Below are 14124 nucleotides of genomic sequence, written 5' to 3'. Positions count from 1 at the left end.
ACGAGGCGACGTCTGTACTGGTGACGGAGTGGCATCGATACTGTTGGCAAGGTGAGGGGGTGATGTCGGTACTGGTGACGAGGCGACGTCTGTACTGGTGACGGAGTGGCATCGATACTGTTGGCAAGGTGAGGGGGTGGCGTCGGTACTGGTGACGAGGCGACGTCTGTACTGGTGACGGAGTGGCATCGATACTGTTGGCGAGGTGAGGGGGTGGCGTCGGTACTGGTGACGAGGCGACGTCTGTACTGGTGACGGAGTGGCATCGATACTGTTGGCAAGGTTAGGAGGTGATGTCGGTACTGGTGACGAGGCGACGTCTGTACTGGTGACGGAGTGGCATCGATACTGTTGGCAAGGTGAGGGGGTGATGTCGGTACTGGTGACGAGGCGACGTTGATACTGTGACGAGGTGACGACGGTACTGGTGACGACGGTAATGGCGACGAGGTGGCGACGGCGCTAGGTGACATCGTGACGAGGTGACATCGGTACGGATGACGAGGTGACATCGGTACGGGTGACGAGGTGACGTCGATACTGTTGACGATGTGACGTTGGTACTGATGAGGAAAAAGGTGCGGGATCCTACTCCTACCTGGAATTTCAACTGTCAAGCTTTGCATCAGGTGTTTCTGTTTGTTTCAGCAAACTCTCTGCCCATCTGGTCAAGCGTTGGGCGATGGTTGTCAGTGTGTATGCAGTCCTCCCTGGATGGCCGGAGACAACTGTGACATGTACTACGAAGGTTGGTACTGGGAGGACACATGTTCAGTTGGTTTTAACCCACTGTCAGATACGGGGGCACGGGTGGCCCAGTCGTCTAAGCCGCCGCAATTTTCTGTGAGAGTTGCGTCCCTTGGGCACGCCAGAAACCTATGATCGTGGGGATCACCTCCGTGGTCTAGTGGTAGAGCGTCAGCCCGGAGAACGGTAGGTCCGGGGTTCGATCCCGGCCGCGTCATACCAAAAGACGTTAAAAGAAGGTAATTCTTGTTACCTTGTCTGGCGCTCGGCATTAAAGGGCTAAAACAAGGACTGGTCGGCTCGGAGTCAGTATACTGTGTCTGAGTGGGGTATTCATGTTAGACTGCGGCATGGTATCTCAGTGAGCTAGCACTATAAATCGGCATCAGTCCGGACTAGTACAAGCAGCCACACACACACACACACCACTGCATGCACGTCGCTATATAAGTGCAACAATCTTGGACGCGACGTTAAACCCTCTTTCACCTCACCTCACCTATGATCGTGGGTTGCAATCCCGGTTCGCCCCGATTATGTTTTTAGGTCAGTACCATACCCGTGCTCGTGGGTGGAAGTGGAAACGTCTGAGACCTGCATCACTTCCGGATTTCCTCCCACATTAAACTGACACGCCGTGATATAACTGGAATACTGTTAAAAGCGTCATTAAACCCTTACCTTGCACCCATAATCAGTGGACATTGTGTCCAACCGATCCTCACTCCACTACACGTTGAGCATCCTCAGCCTATTGTCACCTGTGAAGCAGCTGTAAGTCGCAACAAGACATCACGTGACAGACATTAAGACATTTTAGTCTACTGCTCAACAATTGACCCGCCAGCTGCGTATGTTTCTGCCACTACCGGCTGAGGGAGCAAGGCACCCGTCCCCGAAGTGCAGCGATACGCCCAAATTTGCTTCCATGTCACCATCAGGCACGCCCAGCTTAGTGTAAACAGCGTCTGTGGTTCAGAAGACAAGACTGGGACAGTATGCCGTTCACAGAGGAGTCAAGGTTTCTTCTGGAGAGCTCTGGAGGTCACACAAGGGTCTACAGGCGCCCAGGACCGCTTCCGTGGTCTCGTGGATAGAGCGTTTGCCCGGAGAGTGGAAGGTCGGGGTTCGATCCCCGGCTGCGTCATACTGAAAGACGTTAATAGATGTTACTTGTTGTTACCCTGCCTGGTGTTCGGCATTTAAGGGCTAAAACAAGGACTGATCGGCTCGGAGTCGGTATACTGTGGGGTGTTCATGTTAAACAGCGGTATGGTATATCAGTGAGCTAGCACTATCAAATCGGCATTAGTCCGGACTAGCGCGCATGCACGCACGCATACGCATGCGCATGCTCACGCACACACACATGCACACACACACACACTTCGCTTTATAAGTGCATAAAACTGCTACAGGCGTCCGGGAGAACGTTTTAGCGACGCATGCTTTACTCAAACACAAGGCTGGTCAAGCATGATGCATCGTAAAAATTTCAGAAATACAATTTCTTGCAACATTTATACTACGAGATAGTAAGCCTAACGCTTACTCACCGGCGGAACGTAGACAATATCGCTAATATAGATATCACGTATTTGAATGTTAATACTAAAGACAACACTCATTATTTTTGCAGTGACGATATAACACTTATACACGTTTATTGGTGACTTTCATCAGTTTTGCTATTAATTTTAATAACTTTGTTTTCACATATACAAGTAGCAATACCCGACTAGCCTGTCATACATACTTATGGGGCAGTTTTCAGCCTAGTACTGACTTACTCTGGTGTTCCTGAGGGGAGGTTATTGGCTTGGGTGTTATACCCCGTTTTTCTGGTAATCCTATTATTACTTCATTTTTATCTAATGACACCCTGTTCTCTGGATCACGGCTCCGTGACTATCCATAACAATGAAGATGAACATTCAGATCAAGTACATGAATGAGTTTGTTTTGACGCCACAGTCAATCAAAGACCAATGCTGTGCGGTTTGATTACACACTTCTACCTAAAGAGAATCATAGTTCATATGCTAATCCATCTATTGCCTACGAAAACCGTCCCGCTCAAGATGACCTTACTTGTTGTTAAATCCATCATCTATCCCCCCGTTCTCCCCCCTCACGCCCCCCGACACACACGCTCACGCACGCACGCACGAACGCGCGCACACACACACACACACACACACACACACACACACACACACACACACACACACACACACACACACACACACACACACAACGGACCTAAATAACCTGGACAGGAAATACTGCTGATAGCCTCTGACACCGCCGCGAGCGCTACCACAGAATGTTCGTCCAACTCTGCAAGGGGCATTCTCAGTAGCTTGAAATGCGCTGAAATGTGCGTGTCAAGGACAGCTGATGTCCGATGCTGAAGAACCGTGTTCACAGCTGACCGACTTGATATTTTTCTGCACTGACAGAAACTTGATATACTGACACACAGCTGTTGTAGATATTTAAATAACCCTGATCAAATTGATGCCCTTCGTTAATCTCTGTGTGGAGTACCGTATATACGAGATGCAATGGGCTATTCATGGCATATCACAGGCTTTTACGGATTGTGAACCGGCCTCGCGATATCTAATCCGCTGTCCTCGCATATATATTAACATATCTTCGAGATCTGTCTGAATGAATGGCGTGACAACATTCAAGAAGTACGTTAACGGTTATGTGAAATATTAGAATGATTCCACCACAGAAGCCAAATCTTAAAGTTGTTTGATTCTTCGGTAGCATTTTCAATAAATGTTGTTCACGAAAGGTTCCTGAATACATTAATCGAGATTACGCTATCCGCATGGATGACCTATTTCTGCATAGATATATCTAGATCGGTGACGCTAAGCCGGTGACCCGTACCCAGATCCGGACATACCAGTGGAACAGGCACTCACTCACTCACTCACTCACTCACTCACTCACTCACTCACTCACTCACAATTTATCAATCTATCAATCTATCAATCAAACAATCAATCAAAATGGAAATCGAGTGACGGATGCTTGACTCATTGTAAGTCTTTGTACGCCATTGTATCGTTGCTATTGGTACCAGTTACCGGTTTGGGCTAGACGAAGCATTGACGAAGCAAAGAGTTTAATCAGACGTCTCCTTGAGGGAGACTGGTATCACACCTGTGATCCCTGGCGATAAGAAATATGACATTGCGTACCAGGCCAGCAGTTAGACGTATCAACGTATAATTGTAAATTCTCCTCGGCGAAATATATATCTTGTACGTGTTCGTAGCCAGGATGTGTTTGGTAACTTGAGTAGGAAGCACAAGTGCACGAAGGGATGGTATTTCAGATGACAAATGAAAGAAGACAGAATGATTGTGACACAAATTTAGTGACTGGTGGCCGTGTCGCACACACGAAGTTTTATTAAATGTAACCTCGAGAGTCAGAAAGAAACTAGAAATAACTGCCTTTGTTCTGTAAATCTCACCAAGTTTCAGCTTTCGCCTCTTCCTTTGTGGAATGAGGTTTCACATTAGTAAAATGATCTCTGTTATCTGTCTGTACCATCAACTTAACTGCCCCCCCCCCCCCCCCCCCCCCCCCCTGCAGTTTTCCCGTCCCATATTGCCAAGCAGGTGACCCACAAGGAGGAATACGGCCCTCCCTCAGTCCAGACTCATGAGTTATACTGCGCCTACCACAATAAGTTGTGAATGCGTAGCCTTGCTGTGGCCAAACATTTTGTAACAATTTGGCAAACTTTGATATGTAAACAGCACATATAATTCAGTTTTATTTCATCTTAACATATCAGTTGAATCCCACTTGACCTTTGAAGATCCGGTTAAGAATAGATTTACAGCAACCCATGCTTGCCGTCATAGGCGACTATGCTTGTCGTAAGAGGCGACTAAAGGGATCGGGTGGTCAGGCTCGCTGACTTGGTTGATGCATGTCATTGTATCTCAATTGCGTGGATCGGTGGTCGTGATATCAATCACTGGATTGTCTGGTCCAGACTCGATTATTTACAGACAACCGTCATATAACTGGAATATTGCTACGTGCGGCGTTACACAAAGAACAACAAAAACGGAAAAACGGATCCAACTTATTTTGTGGATACCATAACAATAAATCAAACCAATAGATCGTTTGAGCTAGCTAAATATAAAAAAAACAGTCGATAGTCGATATTTCCCTCTGCTGGTCCCACGTGAAATGTTCTTCATGAATACTGTAAATCATGAAATTAACGCAATAATAAGTCAGCACATTAATGCGAGTATAGAAGAAACCTGGTCTCAAATGCGTCATGACATTTATGAGAGTAGCCTTGCAAAAATCACTGTAGTCTCACACTTTAATAATGTAGTATTGGCTGATAGATGTTCGACCGAATAATATCATTTGTTCAATTAACTGTTCATCTAATTTCCATTAATGTATGTTACATTGATAATATTTTCATCGGTTTCTTCTCTGAACGTATAATAAATCCTGCCGGGGTCCATGCAGGAAGCAAAAGTACTGTAAGTCCCCATGGTCCCCAGTATGGTGATCTCCCTTCTGTTGCTGACGATTTCTAGCCCATTTTTATATTGTGGTGTTCATTAATGCTTACTGCCTTTCAATATCCTCAACTAGTTTTAAATCAAGTCTGTGATATTCTAGTTATTCTACTGTCCTTCGTTGACAGCTTTTTATTCAGTTTAAATATATGTATCATAAATGTATCATAAATGTTTCATAAATGTAACATAAATGTATCATAAATGTATCATAAATGTATCATAAATGTAACTTCTCGTCACGATATGGCTGAAATATTACCCATGTGCCTTTAATTAATAACTCACTCACTCACTCTGAACGTATAGTGTTGAGGACTACTTCAGTTGAGGATAAGTAACATAAATAATGATGATATTATTTTGATATTATTGTCATTATTTTTCCTTCAGATCATTAAAAAGAGTTATTATGTTTCACATTAAACATAGAGAAAGAGGCATGGAGAGCATCGACATTATTAACATAATTCTTAAAGATATTATGTTTTGTTTATGGTCTAATGCTGCTCTCAGCAACTTAAGGATATAACAACATACATTTAGGTTCAGTTGTATTATTAAATTTGTTTTATTTTGCAAATGTTACAGAGACCTGATAAAGTAATATAAAAATGTATAGTCGCTATTCTTAAAAGTAAGCACATGTTAGATTTATCAATCGGAAATATTGCACACCTAAGGATAATTATATATGATGACACTATTCTATTCTAAGTCAATTATATTTGTGTTTGCTATTGCTACATGATTGGTTATGACACGGATGCGTCATGATAAAGCAATGAGAAATTGACATTTGATATAAGACAGCTACGCGATCAATCGCAAAGAACAAAGAAGAAGGAAAGCGATATTTATTTCACGATAAAACCTTGTTCTATCATGACGTCATTTATGGAGATTCGAACATGCACTCGCAACTTGAGGACGTCGTAACTTTGATGTTATTTGTGAGAGGGAAGTGTCCTGTGAGTTGTTCCAAATAGATGTAGCTGGGGAAGGTAGATAAATGCAATGCCCGAACAATCGCATCAGAAAGTGAGAGTGAAATGTTAATCGGTATTGGGAGAAAAGGTACAGACGTGAAAATTGTGAGATTATGCGGGAAAGACCAAATTCAAACCCTCCTGTTCATAAAATGGATTTATCTGGCATTGCCGCGGTCGTACGTAATGTTGATATCTCATATAAGAAATAAACGAGTCGTGGTCGTTGTTTATCGTACAATAAACAACTCCCACTCGCGGTTTGTTTCTTAATTACATGACCATATACCCTGACATTATATCACAGTTGATTATATCAGTTGACAAAAACGACATAAGCCGTTCCATCATCACAAGAAACCCTTGCCAAAAGTAGCGCCAACTGCACGATTCCGACAACACCAGGAGCATGCATGTTTCATTATTCACCTTATAAGATGATGACACTGGGTGCTCGCAAAAAGGCGAGCTCATCCCGATCCACAAGTGGCACCCGCTACAAACACATGCAAAGGCAAGCCAATTGTTCACCCGAAAAGGCACGGAAACACACGGTACAAATCAAAATAGAGAATTGCATCAGGCATCATTTTGGTCATTGATACGTCAAACCTGGAAATGCCAGCTACACGTCCAACACAAAGACCAAGCCAGGACCCGAATCCTTTAAACCCGCCCAAACAACCCCCTGAGCACGAAGCTTGCCGAAATCAAAAGTTCTGTTAATTACATACATTTTCTCCTAACCTAAAGTAATCTATACTAGTTCTGAAGTAAATCGTATTTACCTGCATGAATCGCCTTATGACATTTATTCCCGATAAACAGAGCATGCACACTTTCTGACAGTAATGTGGGGTAAGTCACGCACCAAACCTATACTCTCGATATACATGTTGCTCTTACTTAAAACACTATTGGGCTAACAAGATACGTATATTAAAGTGCCATGCTTTTCTGATGTGCTATCATTCTAATTCGAAATAATGACATAAATAGTTACCAGTCACTCTTCAATATTTTTCAAGGTCGGGTTAATCACAAACATATTTGAATTTATACCACATCTATACTTACATGTACTTATCTTTATACTTTAAAAAATTAGGTGTGTCTGTCATACAGACCCCGAAACAAATATGTCCAATACAGCCCAAAATTTGGCAAAATGAAGAAAGTCTATTTGCTCCTTTTTATTATAGTTTATAACGATTGTTTAACAACTGGGTTTTTCTGCAAAATATGTTCATATCAGACATAAGATGTTATTCTAGCATCAGGTTTGGGGTACGTTCACTGCATCAACGTTGACATAAAAACGATTTTTACATATATAAATACATACAGAGGAAATGCTTAGCATTTATCTTTTAAGGAAGAATGTGGGACTTGCTTAATACATACATGTATGTATGTGGACATATATGTATGTACATTTGGATGAATATAGATATACCGCCTTATAGATAGTGATCGTAGATGATTGTAGAACGTGCACGAAGAAAATGGAAAAATTATGTGAGTAATCGGGTTAATACCACGTTAAGCAATATTCAGTCATATTGCGATATTGGTTTCCAACATACAAGACGGACCATGAAATTATGACTTGAATTTGGACCTGGCTTTCTGGTGTGATGTAACACCCCAGAATCTCCGGTAGAAAAAGAGCTTAAAGCACGAATAAAGATCACGAGATGTTACTGATGTATACATCTTGACATATATTTGCATAGCATTACTACGTTAATTCATCAGCATATATGTATTTTGCATAAAAGGATATTGTAGGATCGACGCTGACATGCGCATACAACCTATTCACCAGTGCTGTAATATTTAATTCATTTCTTTTGACACATATCGACACGAGAAACTATATCTAAATTTAAAAGGAGCCCAAGTGGGATGGAAATTTCAACCTGAACCTGTTGAACATCTAGGCTTGTTTCATTTTGGGCTATAGCATTGCCGTAAGGCCTGGGCGGAAGGGAACACCCGTTTGCACCCATCAGATACCAATCACAACTTCTCTCTCCAAACGAAAACAAAATACGAAAAATGTCGGAAGTGTATCCTTCCAATTTTCTATTTAGAAACATGTCTTAACTTTAAAGTAATTATATTAATTAAAGTAATCTGTGATGCTGGTACCGTTTTGTCGCCATTGTGTAGCTTTTGTGGATTTATTATGAATATCAAATACATGTCTTGAAATATGGTTAGGCTCGCTGACTTGGTGGAATCATGTCATCGTATCCCAATTGCGTAGATCGGTGCTCTTGGTGATAATAACTGGATTGTCTGGTCCAGACTGGATTATTAACGAACCACCGTCATATAGCTGGTATATTGCTGAGTCGGCGTTAAACAACAAACAAACAAAATCTATTATTAAACACCTCCCAACAATGAGAAATTAAACTTATATTTCTATATATTCTGTTATATTTATAACATATTTTGATTCATAATTTAATTATTGCGTTGCTTTCTTCCCTGTCATTCAATGTACATGTTCAATCCCCTAAACTTTTAATATTTCATTTTTCACAAATGGCTACGTTAGTGAGTTGGCTAGATCTCTCGTTACCTACTCAGACGAACAGATTAAAATAATTTGTTTTACTACCATATTTCTGTTTATCTAATTCATAATACGAAATTGATAATTCATTTATCACAGTATAGATCATATTCGTTTATATCACTATCTGATGCTTAGGTTTTATTGCAGAAATTATAATTAATTCAAAATGTAGAAAGATACACAATTTGCCATTATTTGACTTTTAAACTGTACAAAGTATAATATAATGACCAGAATGCCTGTAACGGGTAGTATTTAAGAAAGAAATATTTGTCCATAAGTCCCATTTTTCAGATATGCCTTTCAGTAGTATTATTGTATATCTCCAAAGAGAGGTTTACATTGTAGTTATCATTATTTGTGGATAATTCAAAAAGCAACATAGAAAATACATATGCTACCATGACGAAAGAATACAGAGAATACATAACTCGCAATTCTCCAAAAGAGATTTCAAATCACAATAACATATCCGATATAAAGAGAGGTGGTAATGATTTAATCTCTACTTTGTGCCCTTGTTCGTGAGCCCTTGTTCTATTCAGCAAACAGCCCCAAACCGAAACTCAACAACATATCCGATTACACTGATTCAGGCTGTCCCAGTTCTCCATGCGATACTGACGCCCGTTCGTCTCCCAGACCATAGAGAATAAATTTAAAAGGAATCCAGCTCAAGTCTAGAACGATTTGGCAAGCCTAGATTGACTCAATTCTATCCATGAAAGTAAGCATTAATAAAAAAATATTGTTCTTGTCTGCTTCAGATTATATTTTGTAGAGACATATTTTTATTAAGGAAAATTGTACTGACACCGGCGCTGTCCCTATTGAAGCTATTTATAAGAATTTCGAATTGTCGTCCATTGTTCAATGTCAATACATCGATGACAAGTGAGGATATCATAAAGTAATCGTTGATGCCGCGCTACACTGTAATAAAAATTATAATCAAGTTGACTGGTGTGTACATTACTACAGTGAACATGTACATGATCATGCCCTAATAATCAAATGCCGTAATGTCAAATACTAATATATTATTGTGTGATAAATTTAACTGGATCAGTGGTAACATGTGATATTAATATTCCATCAATTTCTCTCCTGGTTGGTCCATCCATGTCTACAAAATGAACATAATACAATTAAAATGGAGCCTAGAACAATTCTTAATTTCAGGCTAGAGCTGTGGAAATCTAGACTTCCCCAATCATGATAGACCTGAGTTGGTCTCATTTTTTACATTATTCTCTTGGGTCAACGCCACAGCTCATACCATACACTAACAAGACCTGCTCCCCGCCAGAGCTCCTGGATTTTGGTTATATCATCTAACATGGCCAACTCTGCTCTTAAGTAAACCTAATCAGCGAGGGGTCCTTTATCATCCCTATGTGACTGCTTATAAAAATCTGATATATTTTCCCAAAGACCTGGTTAATAATATATTTTCTGCTGAATATTCGAAACAGAGTGAGTGAGTTGGTACTACATATGTTTACGGTTCTATTTTAAATGACTGCAGCGCTCCATTATGAAAACAAATTGTTTTAACGCCGCTCTCAGCAGTATTCCGGGGATAAATGACGGCGGTCTGTTATATATAAAATAAATGCAAATTGAATCTTGAATCTTGAAAGTTGTAACATTTCCGCTAATAAGTATCACATGCAGTATACAGTATATCAACTGCAATATACTGTATACAACATTCAGTATACAGTGTGTCGCGAGCTCTGCGCTGGGCTGGAGCACACATTTCCTACCCCTCTCCCTTCGGCAAACACCCCATGAGGGTTGCAACGAGGTCACAGGTCAGGCGTGCACTCGTCAGTTGTCTAATGCGGTCAAGAGTAAGATCTTCCGGAAGACCACTGCACTGGAGGTATGTGGATTGTTGATGAGGTACTACGTGTTTGGAACTGGGAGTCGAAGCACTTTTAGAGAAGAGCTCACAATAAAACGTTATGAACTCGCGGACGGACTTGTGTTTTCATTTCAAGACTTACATGTATCAGGTTGAACTTCTACGACAGATGTAACTTGGTTACCGCTTCCTAACTGTAACATTAACTGAACTTTACGCCTTTTATACACATTTGTGATGGGGCGACAATGCGACAACGAGACATATTTTGACCTTGAAAATGTCGCGTTACGGCATCGTCACCCTTTTGTAAAATAAAGAAAAGGATTATTCAATGAGCGACAATGCAAACACGCGACAATGCGACAAATGGCCAATTGTCGCGCTTTTGTTAATTTCGACACGTTTTGCTTGTTTTTGTAAGGGCGTCAATGCGACAATGCGACAACGCGACAACGCGACAATGTCCCTTCCATAGTGATCCGTGCAAATAAAACTGAGTTATGAAATAGAAGTCTGACATGCCAATTAAAAGATAGTTGCAGCTTCTGATTTCATAGATCTTTAAGAAGGATTATCAATAATAGGATGGGTGATGAGTTCAACTGCATGCCGAGTCTATACGTTGTGATTAACCATAATGCTCCGAGTCAATACATTTTGTCAAAATGTATAATCACATGTATAACGTGAATGAACATATTGTTTATACTCGTCCATGTTTTTGACGGACAATATAATTAACATGCTCGGTAAAAGTGAGGACGGGCATCATTGTGTGTTTCCGTGCTTTGTTCAGGTGAACAATTGACTTGTCCTTGCATGTGTTTGTGACGGGTGCCACTTGTTTGGCAGGATACGCTCACCTTTTCCCGAACACCCGTTGGATAGCCTGAACCAATTCGGATTTTAATCCCACATCAGTCTGATACAGCGTGATATAACTGAAATACTGTACAGTTGAAAATGGTGTTTAATGCGATTACCGTAGTGTGTTACTGCAACTGTTCAAATGTTGTACAATGCTGTTATGTAATATGTAAAAGAAAGCATATTCAATTATCCAATTGATTTGAATAGAATATTCTTGCGTCAGTGTATTTTATTAACGCCCCAAACCGTAATTTAAACACATATAATAACAGATCATATACACGCATGGTGCCTTGACTTACTGCTAGCTTTAATAGGCCATCCCGGAATAAAATAGTTCACCCCCCCCCCCCCCCCCCCCCCCCCCCCCACCCCACCCCACCAAGGAACATATGTTTTAGTTTGTTTACAAGAAATATATTCCAAACAATATCCTCATTAGATGAGAAGATCTTTTCAGAATTACCTCAGTAATTCAATTACAATGATAGACCGTCGTAATACATTTACATCAAGTACAATACGTCAAAATGGCCGACACGATAAACGTGACGGGAGAATTTCCGAAGTTGTTAATCAACCTGTGGCTATTTCAAGCCTTTGTCATCACTGATCAATTGGCCGATCGTTGAAGGTGATTGTAAAGATGTGTCAAATAGATACTAAGGTAAATTCATAGATTTCTGTAGATTGTCACTACGATAGTTTGGATGTTTTTTTCGTTTGTTTTTTCTCTGGGATGGGTTGTAGCGAGGGTATCTTTAAACGGGCATGCAACCACGTTTCTGTATGAATTCGTACCACGGAATTTTAAGGGTTTTCCCCAGGAATGTGGAAGTAGTCAGTGTTTACGCCATTTCAAGAATACAGTCACGTGAAGAACGTCATGTGACCGACCTCTCGTCCTAGCCGTATATCTTGTAAACTTCACATTAAAAAATTAGTTATTATTATAACCAAATGAAACACAACCCATTATCCGATAGGGGTAACTGTTCATAGCCGAGGGATATGTCACCACAATAAACTTGGTAACATTGTTTGGTTTGACTTCTTGGCGCGTGTCTGAATTCCATTAACATGTTACATATCCTAAAACTGGCTTATCAGCAAATCTCGCTGCACTGCGCGCGACAGATACTAGAGCAAGGCATGCCAGAAATACGAAACCTAAAGCTTTCGAAAGGAAACCTTAGGAATCACGTGCGTCGGGGGACCAGCGCCATCTGATTGGCCGTTAACAGTTGTACAAGGAGGAGCAAAAAGCTTCGTTTTTCCGTCCATTTTACGCTTGAAAAACTCGACCCTTTTTTGGACACTTTCTAGACGCTCAGCAATTAATCAATTTTAATGAATTTTTAGTCGTTTTCCGTCCAATGACCATATACGGAAAAAAGGACGTTTTCGTGTTTGCAGTGTTATTTTCAGAATTAACTGACCATACAGAGTATTAAAGACATGTAGAATTATGTTTGTCTCAAGTATATTCTTTAAACCAAAGATTTATTATTTACCATGTTTACTGAAAAAAACCCCACTTCTTTAATAATGCAATAAGGCTAACCGTTAGTAGTACCATCGTATAGAGAGAAATCATTGAAATCATTGTCTGTTGTGCTACAAAGTAAAGAGAAACCCAAATTTAAGGGTGATGAAGAAATGACCAACAAGAGATCATCTTATAACATTTCACCATAAACCTCATTTTTTAACATTAGCAATGTCTAATTTTAATTTTAATACCTATTACAAAAAAATCATATATGAACAGGTCGCTAAAATATATATTTATTATGAGTCTTGTTTTTATGAAGATAAAAAGAAGAACGTGTTGATTTTAAATTACCTATTATAAGGAAGTCTTAATTTTTAATCTGATAAATAAGAAAAGAATAAAGTTTGGAGGTAGGAGGTAACTGTTGCAGAACAATAATACTGTAACATTACAAGGGTATTAAAATGCAAATATTTGAAATGATAACTGATTACATTTATGCTATGTATATGTGTCACAAACAATAAAGTAACTCACTTAGTAACATTTTTGTTTATTTTTTTTATAAAATAAAAACAGATGTGCTCACTGTACTGTTATCATACTGCATTATGCCACTAGCGGCTGTGATGGTGTATAACATATTAGAGTAATCTCCCTTGACGACCTAGCCGTCGGGACCCCCCTTTTTACCGGATGTACCACCTGTGTATGTATGGCAATAAATACAAGACGGCACACAGAATGTCGTTCTCCATTATTTATTCGTCGGAGGCAGCAACAGCCTAGGGCTAGTTCAAGTTCTACAAATCATTCCTAAAGCGTGAGAATATTACATGGTGTCAGAGTCATGGATCTTTCCGGAATCCCCACCGAATCTATGGACTAGGAAGCATCAAACCTGCCTGATGCGTGGCGGCGTTTTAAACAGCACGTGTAATTGATATTCCACGGACCGTTGGCTGTAAAGTCGGAAG

This window comes from Haliotis rufescens, unplaced genomic scaffold (genome assembly GCF_023055435.1).
Source record: "Haliotis rufescens isolate VD_foot unplaced genomic scaffold, xgHalRufe1.0.p SCAF_46, whole genome shotgun sequence".
NCBI lineage: Eukaryota > Metazoa > Mollusca > Gastropoda > Lepetellida > Haliotidae > Haliotis > Haliotis rufescens.
This window is presented reverse-complemented; position numbering follows the sequence as displayed.